A 12,858-nucleotide genomic window follows, 5' to 3' on the forward strand; every position below is an offset into this window, starting at 1 on the left:
AAGTCAGACGTTACAGAGATTTGAAGTTCTTCCCTCTATTTTGAAACTACAGATAAAGTTATTTATGTTAACATGGATTAGATTTGCTATTACTTTAAAATAAATCACTATTTTTAAACTTCCTTTTAAATTTCTAATATGCTAAATATGAACAGATATAAACAAAAATCTCTTTGGAGTCCTCAATAATTTTTAAGAGTTTAAAGGAGTACTGAAACCAAAAAGTTGGAGAAACAGAAGAACAGACTTGGATGGCTGAGGCAGGAGGATCTCAAGTTGAAGATTATCCTCAACAAATTAGTAAAGCCCTAAACAACTTACAGAGACCCTGTCTCAAAACAAACAAAAAAAAATTAAAAGGACTGAGGATGTAGCTCAGTGGTAAAGTACCCCTGTGTTCAATCCTCAGTAATAACAACTACTGAAAAGAAAGAAAGAAATACAAGAACAGTTAAGTATGGTGGTGCATGCCTGTAATCCTAGTGACCTGGAAAATGGAGGCAGGGAGGTCGGCAAGTTTGAGGCTAGCCTTGGCAACTTAGTGATCCCCTGTCACACACAAAATAAAAAATTAAAAGGACATATCTTATATACAGAGATATGATAAATGATGGTATAAAAGTGTAGTAAGAATTGTATGCAAAAAAAAATAAGAGAGCTCATGTGTAATGGCATAATTTGGTGTAAATATACTTTATATATAGAGTTATAAAAAACTGTGCTGTGAATGGATAATTATGAATGTAATGTACTCCATATTGTCATCTATGTAAGAAATAAATTTAAAAAAAGAAAAAAATAAATAAAGAAAAAAATAAAATTAAAAGAGCTGGGGGTGAAGCTCCACGGTAGAGCACCGCTTGTTTCAATTTCCAGTACCAAAACAAACAAAAAAATAACAAGAGCAATGGAGTACCTAGATAAATCAATTAAACAGAAGTTTGAAATTAATTTCTGGATTTCAAGATCAGACATACAGGCATGCGTTTCAAAGAAAGAAGCCAGCTAAACAGACCAAATAGTTTCAAGCAAATGACTGAAAACAGATGTGGGTGAGAATTACGCTGAATCACAAGTTAGGCAACACTTGGCCAAAGCTTAGAACCTATCTTGAAGCAGTTTTACATAAGAAACTACCTGACTAGAAACTAGAAGTTTTCTGCTTGTTTTGTTTTGTTTAAGGTTCTTTAGGACTTTGGAAGATTCAAAGAGTTATTTTGAGCTAACCCCAGAAAGGTTAATAGAGCAAAAACAAAGAAGTTACAAATTGGTAAAATGACAGCAGGAAGCAAAGTTAGAAATAACTAGAGAACATTATAACTAACAATGTTTGACCTCAATGTGCATTTTGGTTTTGAGTGACTGATTGATTGATTGCAGTACTGGAAATTAAACTTTTAATTGTTTGCAGTGCTGAGGGCTGAACCCAGGGACTGGAGCATACTAAGCAAATACTTTAACAGAGCTATATACTTCACCAGCCCCTTCAACGTGTATTTTAGAGTAGAAAACTTTCTGGAAACTGGTAGGATATCTATCAAAAATCAAATAAAACTTGTTTTTTTTTTTTTCTCTCTGCTAACAAGATAAAGTGTTATCAGATAAAGTGTTATCCCTAACTTGTTCTGACTTCATCTGTTCCCTTAATATCTTCCTCCTTCCATGGTATTCAAAGATAAAATGAATAACTGCCCAGAATGAAAATTGTACATGTTATTCAGATATTCCCATGTGTAGCAGAATGTATGGATGGATTTTTAAAAATTAAAATTCTAAAAATATTCAGTGAGAAATGACAAGTAAAAAAAAAAAAAAAAGTGTTATCCCTAAAACAATAAACCAATAGCAATCAACACAAAACACTGATCTTTAAGTATCAGTTTTAAGTCCTCATGACTTAGGGTACAAACAACAAACTGGACAGACTTTAATATTAAAACCTCAGTATGAATTTGGTTCTGGATAGGAAAAAGTGACAATATTTCACAATAATAATTACAGGGAAGCCTAGAATTTGTCAAGAAAATTTTCTATTTTCAAAGTCTGTTATGATATTTGTAACAAAGTGATTTATTTGAGGGTATTCCAACACTCATTGACTGATGCTCTCAAACCCAAGTGTAAAAATATCAAACTACTGCTTAAGGATAACTTTAAAAAATACATTTAAAAATGGTGCTATATGGGGCTGGGGTTGTGGCTCAGTGGTAGAGTACTTGTCTAGCATGTGTGAGGCACTGGGTTTGATTCTCAGAACACATATAAACAAAGGTTCATCAACAACTAATAAAATATTTTTTAAAAATGGTGCTACAGGGGTATGTTGATACTAACAATATAATATTAAAATAAAACTTACATAGTTTTATTTAAGTTTGATAAAGCTTAAATAAGTATTACTGGCAAGAAACTTGGCTGAAATAAATCATTTATAGTAATCATGTTATATTGAATAAATCATCTTAATTTTATAATATTATTTATTATTTATAATATTATTTATTAAGCACACTCTTCTTTCAAAAAGAGTGGTTATGCTACTTGGGCATAGTGGCATATGCCAGTAAGCCTACCTACTCTGGAGGCTGAGCAGGGAGGATTGCAAATTCAAGGCCAGTCTCAGCAATTTAGCAAGACCCTATTACAAAATAAAAAGGGCTGGGGATGTAGCTCAGTAGTAGAACACTCCTGAGTTCAACCCCCAGTACTGAGGGTTGGGGGTAAGAACAAGGTAGTGGGGAATGGCTGAGCTTTTGGGGTGAATGGAGGCTGGAGAATGAACCCAGGGCCCTGAACATGCTAAGTATGTATTCTAATGAGATACAACCCCAAGCAGTACTATTTTGTTGTTATTGTTTTTTTTTTTAATCTGAAAAGAAAATTTTTTTTTTCTATTGCAATGTAAGCTTTAAATTCCAAATAAAATTTGACCAGGCTAGCATATAACCCTTCCCTGCTTACATCAGAAAGCACTTTACCTGGCCAGCTGCGGTAGTGCATGCCTGTAATCCCAACAGCAGCAGCAGCTTGGAAGCTGAGGCAGAAAGATCTCAAGTTCAAAGCCAACCTCAGCAATTTATAGAGACCCTGTCTCAAAATAAAAAAAAAAAAAAAAAAAGGCAGGGGGGCTAGGAATGTGACTCAGTGTTAAGCACTGCTGAGTTTAAAAAAAAAAACAAAAAAAAAAACACAGGTATGGTGGCGCATGCCTGTAATCCCAGTGACACCAGAAGCTGAGACAGGAAGATCACAAATTTGAGGCCAGCCTCAGCAATTCAGTGAGGCAATCAACAACTTAGCAAGGTCCTGTCTCAAAATAAAAAATGAAACAGAAAAAAGGGTTGAGGGGCTAGGGTTGTGGCTCAGTGGTAGAGCATCTGCCTCATGTGTGAGGCACTGGGTTCAATTCTCAGCACTGCATATAAATAAATGAATAAAATAAAGGTCCATCAACAACTAAAAAAATATATTTTAAAAAAAAGTGGGGGGGGCCTGCTGGAGAAAAGAAAAGGAAGAAAAGAAAGAAAATAGGGTTTTGTGAAAAAGTGGGGCTATGAAAGAACCACACTGTAACCACAGACACCAAAACCACAAGTTCACAAAGTAACTTTGTAAGCTAAATCTTGGCTCCCATTAGGCTTTCATAAACTGATATTAAGGAGGAATTCAGTAATGAATAGAAAAGAGAAACTTTTTGTGAAGTCTGGTTTCAAATATATGAGAACAATTAGGATTAAAAATTACCAAAAGATGAGAAAAAGCTAACAAAAGTTGTAATTTTACAGTGAGTTTATAGCTAAAATACTTAAGACCTTAATAAAGACTACTATACTAACTTGCCTTTGGTTTAGTTAGGAATCTTTCCTAAATGTCAGCCCTACAAAGTTTTAAGAACCAAATAACAAGTTTATCTTTTCATACAAATGTTCCTGAGCTGTAACACTCATCCTTTCTCACCAAGGAAGATACATAGCAAATGCTCACTTTTAAAACCGAAATGAATTTTACTTCATTGCATACAGGCAATCACAACGTTATTCAGAAGACAAAAAAAAAAAAAAAGAAAAAAGAAAGAAAGAAAAGAAAAAACTAAACAAAAGAACAACTAGAGAAGGAAAGGAAACAAAGTACTATGATTCAACAGAAAAATGAAAAAACCAACATTCTTTCAAAACAAGTGTCCACCAGGGAAATGCTGAAGAGAAAATGTCATGATAAAATATTTTTAAGACATGAAATGACCCCAATGCAAAATATTTGTTGTTGATTTTTGTTTTTAGTTCAAAGGAGTTATTATTTCTTACTGTTTATGTTCCTTACTTTTTGTTTATCCATTCCCACTGGGTCAGTAGAACCATTTCATTTCATTTTCTTTACAGTCTATTTTTCTTCCTGATTCTTCAATTTTAAGTTCCTTGATCTGAGTTCCTACTTATGAATGTTTAGATTAGAAAGGACCTTGAGGGGTTATTAAGTTTATTCACCTGCTTTCCAGAATTTGTAACTAAAAATATCAGAAAAATGAGAAGGTATACATCTGCACAAACATTTCCATTCACAATTTTCAATTTTAAAAAATGAAAGTAAAAATTAAAACCCCAAAAGAGGAAGGTGCTTTAAAAATGTATTTATCAGCTAAAATTGCTCAAACATAACTTCAACTGTCAGGGTCTAAAATTAACATGCAGGAAGGTTGTTTGCTGCCCATTAAAAGTTTTTCATCCCTAGAGATGTCTTCTGATGCTCCATCTGATTTGTACCACCATTGCTCTAGCACATAGCCTGACAAACTTAGTCCACCATATTAATAAACTACAATTATAAATGTCAATGGTGTACATGCATATGTGTGTGTGTGTGTGTGTGTGTGTGTGTGCGCGCGCACACACACACTTACAGTTGGTATAGGTTTTTATTCCAAACAATATTATGGGGGAAGCTACAATAAAAACTGTTCCAAGGGCAATACTTTAATTCTCTGATATCTCAGTATGTTCAGAGAATGAAGCTTCTTCCTAAAAAAAAAAAAAAAATTTACAAAACAGAATGTCATCTAATGACCAAAAAAAAGCAACTATAAATAAATATTGTTAATTATTTCATAATTATTTAAAAAAGAAGAAAAGCAAGTAGTACTACCTCAGAACCTAAAGTCCTGAAAATGGAGAACAAAAATCATAACTTTTTAAAATTATGAGTGGTAAAGAACAGAAATTATAGATTGTAAAACAGATGTTATTTCCCAGGAAGACTCTAAAGGGAATTAAACAAATTGTTTTTTGAATAATTGGTAAGTTATGCAGTTTCTATGAACACTAGTATAAGATAGCCAAACAACAACTAATATTTAACTTCATTTTCTTTTCATTTCTTTTTCTTTTTTGACAAGACCAGCCTAGGAGATGAGGGATATTATAGACAAAATATATTTTGGATTTCAACAGAATACTTCTTTAATTCTTTTTTTGGGTGATGGTGGTGGTGGTACTGGAGATTGAACCCAGAGGCACTTTGTCATTGAACTACATCCCCAGCCCTTCTTATTTTTTATTTTGAAACAGAGGTCTTGCTAAGTTGCTTAGGGCCTTGCTAAACTGCTGAGACTGACTTAGACTGCAATCCTCCTGTCTCAGCCTCCTGAGTTGCTAGAATTACAGGTGTGTGCCACCACGCCTGAATCAATAGGACACTTCTTGATACATCATAGAAAATAAAGATTAGATAATATAAAACAGCAAGTGGGATTCATAACTTATTTCACCTAGAAGGTTACTAATGTTAACAGAATGATAGTCTATTGATGTACAGTATTTCTCTATCCTTATACATTTTTACCAGTGACCTACAATGGCATCCTTTTATCAAGTTTGCCAATAAGACAAATATATGAGGAATGCTCAAGAGGTGAAAATATGCTATTGAAGCTAAAATAAGCAGCCCAAGTCAATAGGATGATAATAACACGGATAAATTTTCCATTACATTTTTTTTAAAAACCAACCAAACTAATGTGACCATAGGCTTTATGAACAGAGGTACAGAGTGAAGTAAAAAGAAGCCATGCTCCCCACACCCTTCTCCCGTATTTTGTATTGATCAGATTTTATCTGATTCAGATCTAGATAATCCTAAAAACTCAGGCAACTAAATTGGTAAAGAGCCTAAATCTGTTAAAAATGTCAGTTAAGAAGAAACTGAAAGAACTTGGGATATTTACTCAGAAAAATATGCCTCAATGGGCATACTTTCATCAAATATTTGTCTACTGCATTGACAAGGAATTAGTTTTACTTATTGAGGCGTCAGATGACAGAACTAAAGAGCTTCATCACAATGTAGAGAATGTTCTAAAAGCAGAACTCCAATAATGGAGAGGGTTATCTGTGAAATGCCAATCTCCTCCTTATAACATGTGTTTTTACATATCATGATATACTTGATCCCAAAAGAGGCCTAGTGGGGAAGACAACTTGTTTTTGTTTGTTTGTTTTGGTACTAGGGATTGAAACCAGAGGCACTTTGCCCTAGCTTTACACACACACACACACACACACACGTATATATTTATATACATATATATATATGTTTTGTGTATATATATATATGTGTGTGTATATATATATATATGTATATATATATATATTAGTTGTAGATGGACACAATACCTTTGTTTATTTATGTTTATGTGGTGCTGAGGATCCAACATAGTGCCTCACACATGCCAGGCAAGCTCTCTACCACTGAGCTATAATCCCAACCCACTGACTTTTTTTTTTTAATTTATTTTTTTGGTACCAGGGATTGAACTCAGGGCACTCAACGATGAACCCACATCCCCGGCTCTATTTTAGAGACAGAGTCTCACTGAGTTGCTTTAGTACCTCGCTTTCGCTGAGGCTGGCTTTGAACTCACGATCCTCCTGACTCAGCCTCCGGAGCCACTGGGATTACAGGCGTGTCCCCCCCACTCCCCACGTGTTTGTTTGTTTGTTTTTTTCCTTGCTAAATTGCTGAGGCCACCTTGAACTTGTGATTCATCTGCCTCAGTCTCCCAAATTGCTGGGATTAAAGGCATGGGCCGCTGTATCTGGTGGAATACAACATTTAAAAAGTGTTTTCTTTGACATGTTTTTAAAGTAATAGACTTTTTAATGAACTCCAAAACCAAAGAATCATTTTCAAAGACGTCAACAACAAAAGAAATGAACATTTTTTTTGTATTAATGAATGCTGCATTTGTTTTTCTCAAACAACTGCTGTACATTAACATGAGTACCTTTACCAATGGATAGGTGGCAATTACTTGCCAGTCTGTTAACTAGTCCCAAGAAGAGAGCTGTCTTTATTGTACATTTACAGGGCAGTGCTATTTGCTCCAACTAAAACTTCTTTGCAAGGAGAAGGCTCCTCCTTATCAGAAATGGATACATGAGAAAGCTGTAATAACACTATACCCTCTTACTACAATTTAGGAAAAACTCAGTCTTAACATGTACAAAACAGTATCTTTTTATTTTTTTAAAAGAGAGAGAGAGAGAGAGAGAGAGAGAGAGAGAGAGAGAGAATTTTTTAATATTTATTTATTTATTTTTTTTAGTTTTTCAGCGGACACAACATCTTTGTTTGTATGCGGTCCTGAGGATCGAACCCGGGCCGCACATGCCAGGCGAGCGCGCCACCACTTGAGCCACATCCCCAGCCCCAACAGTATCTTTTTTTTTATTATTTAATATTTTTAGATGTTGATGGACCTTTATTTTATTCATTTATTTATATGCGGTGCTGAGGGAATCCAGAGCCTCACACATGATAGGCACGTGCTCTACCACTGAGCCACAACCCCAGCTCCCAAAACAGTATCTTTTAGAACTTTGGAGCAGCTGTGTTCAGAGTGAGCAAGGACTTTACTTGAGGCAAAGTAGTAGCTTAAGAGTTGGTTAAAAAAACAATTTTCATTTTGGGTTAGAAGTAAGGAGAGGAAAGAGAACAAGATAGAGTAATTGAAGCATAGTAAATAATAGTGTTTAAAAATTACAATACAGGGGGCTGGGGTTGTGGCTCAGTGGTAGAGTACTTGCCTGGCATGTATGAGGCACTGGGCTCGATCCTCAGCACCACATAAAAATAATAAATAAAATAAAGTTATTTGTTAGAGTCTGTAAACAAGTCAAAATAACACCTGGCATTTTGCCAGGGGAATGTTAGCATTAGTAAACAAGTCTGGATGGTGCCTGGTAAAATGCCAGAGGGAGTGGTTTGAGAAGTAACAAAAGCGAGCCATTAATTGTGGAGATTCCTTATTGGTTGACTGATGTATCTAGTTTATGCTAATTAGATAAGTTGTGTGGAATGTATAAATAATGCTCCTGTCCTGCAATAAACGGCTCCTACTCCTGCTGTATCAATCTACACAAATTGTTTGTCACCCCCCGGTTATTTTGCTGCAGCTGGACTGCGGCAGTTATTTTAAAAATTACAACACTGGCTGATCATGATGGTACAAGCCTATAATCCCAGCAGCTTGAGGTAAGGATTGCAAGTTCAAGGCCAGCCTCAGCAATTTAGAAAGGCCCTAAAGAACTTCGTGAGACCCTATCTCAAAATTTCAAAATAAAAAATAAAAATGGTTGGGGACTTAACTCAGTGGTAAAGTGCCCCTGGGTTCAGTTCCCAGTATATATATATATATGTGTGTGTGTGTGTGTGTGTGTGTGTGTGTGTGTATATATATATATATATATATATAAAATCACAACACCAACTTTGATCCATAAATTACACTCTTGTTTTCTGTGAGGTGGTAACCTTAGTGAGGAGAAAAGAAAAAAGAAGGGGCTGGGGATGTGGCTCAAGCGGTAGCGCGCTCACCTGGCATGCGAGCGGCCCGGGTTCGATCCTCAGCACCACATACAAAACAAAGATGTTGTATCCGCCGAAAACTAAAAAATAAATATTCTTAACATGATGGTGTTCACATGACTCTGTGCTCTCCAAATACTTATAAAAAAAAGAAAAAAGAAAAATTTACATTGGAAGACCAAAACAAGGTACTTTTGCTCTCTCATTAGGTATTTTTTTGTGTTAAAGTCAGGCAAAATGTGAAAAATGTTCTGAATATCCAATAGCAATGCTCTTAATGTGAAATACTAAAACCCAACTCAGTAATTAACAACAATAGATCAGTAATTAATAAGTCTCAATGTGCTGTAGGGGCAACTTTTTGACCCAGAAGAAAATTTTCAACTGGTTGCTGAAAACCAAAGGTTAATACAAAACTGCATACATTGATCCAGGGGTGGTGGTACATGCCTGCAATCCCAGAGATTGGGGACACTGAGGCTAATGGATCACAAGTTCAACACAAATCTCAACAATTTTGTGAGACCGTCAGCAACTTAAAGAGACCCAGTCTTGAAATAAAAAGAAAAAAGGACAGGGTATGTGGCTCAATGGTAAGTGCTCTTGGGTTTAACCCCCTGTACCAAACAAACAAACAAAATTACATACTCTGGTTTATCTTCACACATTAGCTTTACTGATATTTCAGATATTAATGCATTCTCAAGAGAAAAAAAAAAAAAAAAAACAACGCAGGTGCAGGGGTGCATGCCTATAATTCCAGCTACCTGGGAGGCTGAGGCAGGAGGATCGTAGTTCAAAGCCAGCCTCAGACCCTTAGCAAGGCCTCCAACAAGACCCTGTTTCAAAATAAAACATAAAAAAGGCTGGGATTGTGGCTCAGTGGTAGAACACTTGCCTAGCATGTGTGAGGCACTGGGTTTGATTCTCAGCATCGCAGATAAATAAATAAATTAATTAATTAATTAATATAAAGGCCCATTGGCAACTAAAAAAATAATTTAAAAAAAGGGGACCTGGGGATGTGGTTAAACATACCTGGGTTCAACCCCCTGGTACCTGACCCCCCCCCAAAAAAAAGTAAGAAAACAGAAATGTAAGAGCTGGGTGCAGTGGCACACACCTATAATTCCAGCAGCTCGAGAGGTTGAGACAGGAGGATCCAGAGTTCAAAGCCAGTCTTAGCAACAGTGAAGTACTAAGCAACTCAGTGAGACCCTGTCTCTAAATAAAACAGAAAATAGGGCTGGGGGGCTGGGATTGTGGCTCAGCGATAGAGCGCTCGCCTAGCACAGGTGGGACCCGGGTTCGATCCTCAGCACCACATAAAAATAAAGGCATTGTGTTGTGTCCATCTACACCTAAAAAATAAATGTTAAAACAAAACAAAAGAAAGAAAATAGGGCTGGGATGTGGCTCAGTGATTGAATGCCCCTGAGTTCAATCATCGGTACCCACCCCCAAACAAAAGAAAGAAAGAAAAGGAATGTAAAAGAAACAGGCAATGTCAAAGAAAATATTAATTGGCTGTATTCATCCAACTCATTATTAAATGCTACGTAACTATTAAACAAAGGGCAAAGCCTGTCCCGTTTCTGTATAGAATTAAGAACAAACAGGTAATACTACTTACATAGCTGCCAAATTTTTCTTTAGCTTCTTTTCTTACAGACATTATATTTCACAATACTTTCCACTTTCCTTACATCTTCCATGTTTATATACAAATTGTTTGATTTTCTCAACTCTTGCTCTAAGATATTATGACAACTCTTTAGTTTCTGAGTTCAGATATGAAGGAAAAATTTTCACTTTCCTGAAATATTTCTATTTTATTTATGCCATTTAAAAAATATAGGGCTGGGGATGTAGCTTAGTGATAGAGTGCTTGCCTAGTGTGCACAACAAGGCCCTGGGTTCGATCCTCAGCACCACAAAAAAAATTAAAAATAAAATAAATATAAGCTAATTAAAACTAACCATTTAATAACTTCAAGAATGGGGCAGGGCATGTGGGCTCCCAGCAGGTCAGGAGGCTGAGGCAGGAGAACAGCAAGTTGGAGACCAGCCTCAGCAACTTAGCGAGGACATATGCAACTTAGTGAGACCCTGTCTCAAAATAAAAAATAAAAAGGGCTGGGGATGTGGCTCAGTGGTAAAGTACCGCTGGGTTCAATCCCCAGTACCACAAAGACAAAACAAAACAAAAAAGCAACGGATAATGTCTGAGAGAATTAATTATGCCATAGTATATTATGATTAAATGTTCCAGTCACAAGAACCCTAAAACTATTTATAACCTCCCCTGTATCTTATACTATATACTTTGTATTCTAAAAAGTAGATTTATAAACAGAAATTACTGACTTAAAAATGCATAAGACACATAAATGTACCCCTGAAACCAGTCTAAATGATTTTGTTTACAACAGCATTATGTTATAGCTATTTCCATATAAAAAGATTCATTGGATATTTTTTNAAAAAAAAAAAAAAAAAAAGAATGAGTGGAGAAGCCACATTTAACAAAACAAAATTCAATTTAATATATCTGTGCTTAGACATCTGTGCTTAGTGATTGATGTTTCTATACAAATTATACTATTGTCAAATTTTAAAAATAGAAATCAAGTGAGCGTGCTGAGGAAAATCTGCACACAAACCTATCCTTAATACAACAGGACCTTCAGATATACTCAATTACCCCGTTAAGTAGAAAACAAACTTTTAAAGTTAGGCAAGTTGCAACGCGGAATCTGGGTAGGAGGTGCCCAGGGTAGTAAACACGGGAGTGAAGAGAACATAACAAACAATTCAAAGCTACATACAAGTCCCTAAGGGGCTACTTAAGCCCCAAGCTCACATCTCTACTTTGGAAGTGATGAAGTTTGAGAAGGCCAATAGAGAGAGAAAGAAAATCTGAGTAAAGATGAGTATTCTATTTTCTTCTTCCCGACCCTTTCTCAGCATTCTTGCAGGCTGGTCACCAGTCTGGGTGCCATATCCACTAGAAGGCCTAAGTCAGTATCCCAGCCTCCTTCGCATACCTAGGCTGAAGACCTGTATATCAGCCGTCTTCTTTGCAAACATCTCCCTTATCCCTTTTCAACTCCCATACCATTCCCAAAGCAGCCTTCTGGAGACTCAACAGATCTCTACTGTCTTCCTAAACTCAATCACTTACATTTTCTCCCAATCCATATTTTCTCTCTGATATTTTTATTAATTCAGTAGAAATGCCATGACCCGCATTTCCAATTATCTACCCCTATTTTTCCAGCAAAATCCAATGCATGTTTTCACCTGATCAAAGGCCTTGTTCTCATCTACTTAATTCTACCTCTTGCCGGTTACCCCTGCCTTTTCCAATGCCAAGTCCCTAACCCCACTCTTTGGGAAGTCCTAGGTCTTCAATATAGTTGGCAGTTCTCTTTCTCTCACTTAACTATCCTTCCTTTAGGCTGTACTACACTACACTACCCTTAAGATTCAACTCCCCTCTCCTTGCCACGCCCTGTGCCCCCCGGGGTTACTTACCCCCAAGTTCTCCCCACACTTCGGGCCTCTGGCCCCGCCTTCCCCCAAAAAGAAGGAGGCGGGAGGAGGGAGAGAAGCGGGGCGGCACTCCGTAAGGCAAAAGCGACCTCCCATTAGCGCTCACTGACGCCAATCGTGGCTTCCTTCTCTCTTATTGGTCTTCTTTAGTCTAAGCCCCACCCTCTTCCTCAGACAGGGCCCGGCCACCGCCTCAGCGCCCCCGTCCAGCACAGACTGGGAGGGGAGACCCCGGCCCGGGACGCTGTGGCTGGCCACAGTTGAAGGGGAGACTGCTCTCAGACCATGGACTAGCTAATATTAACAGGACTCACCCGCTGGTAGCTCCGTCGCCTCCCGCCCGCCCGCGCTCGGTCCCACAATCTGTTTCCAGCTCCTCCTTTTCCCCCCTCAGCGGAGCAGATACTTTCCTCCCGTCCGGCCAGGCGAGTTTACCTCTCGCGA

General features: G+C 37.1%; 1 protein-coding gene across 3 annotated transcripts in view; it reads right to left on the reverse strand.

Moving 5' to 3' along the window:
* Atf7 (activating transcription factor 7) overlaps window positions 1–12,858 on the reverse strand; it is a 100,310-nt gene extending 87,452 nt beyond the window's left edge. For 2 of the 3 annotated variants that reach the window (XM_015493548.2, XM_015493546.2), the window contains exon 1: window positions 12,729–12,858. The gene's annotated coding sequence lies outside the window, so the exon portion shown is untranslated. Of the gene's footprint in view, window positions 1–12,397; window positions 12,674–12,728 lie in introns of those variants that run through there. The other variant, XM_048802822.1, reaches the window with a different exon arrangement.

This window comes from Marmota marmota, unplaced genomic scaffold (genome assembly GCF_001458135.2).
Source record: "Marmota marmota marmota unplaced genomic scaffold, marMar, whole genome shotgun sequence".
NCBI classification, from domain to species: domain Eukaryota; kingdom Metazoa; phylum Chordata; class Mammalia; order Rodentia; family Sciuridae; genus Marmota; species Marmota marmota.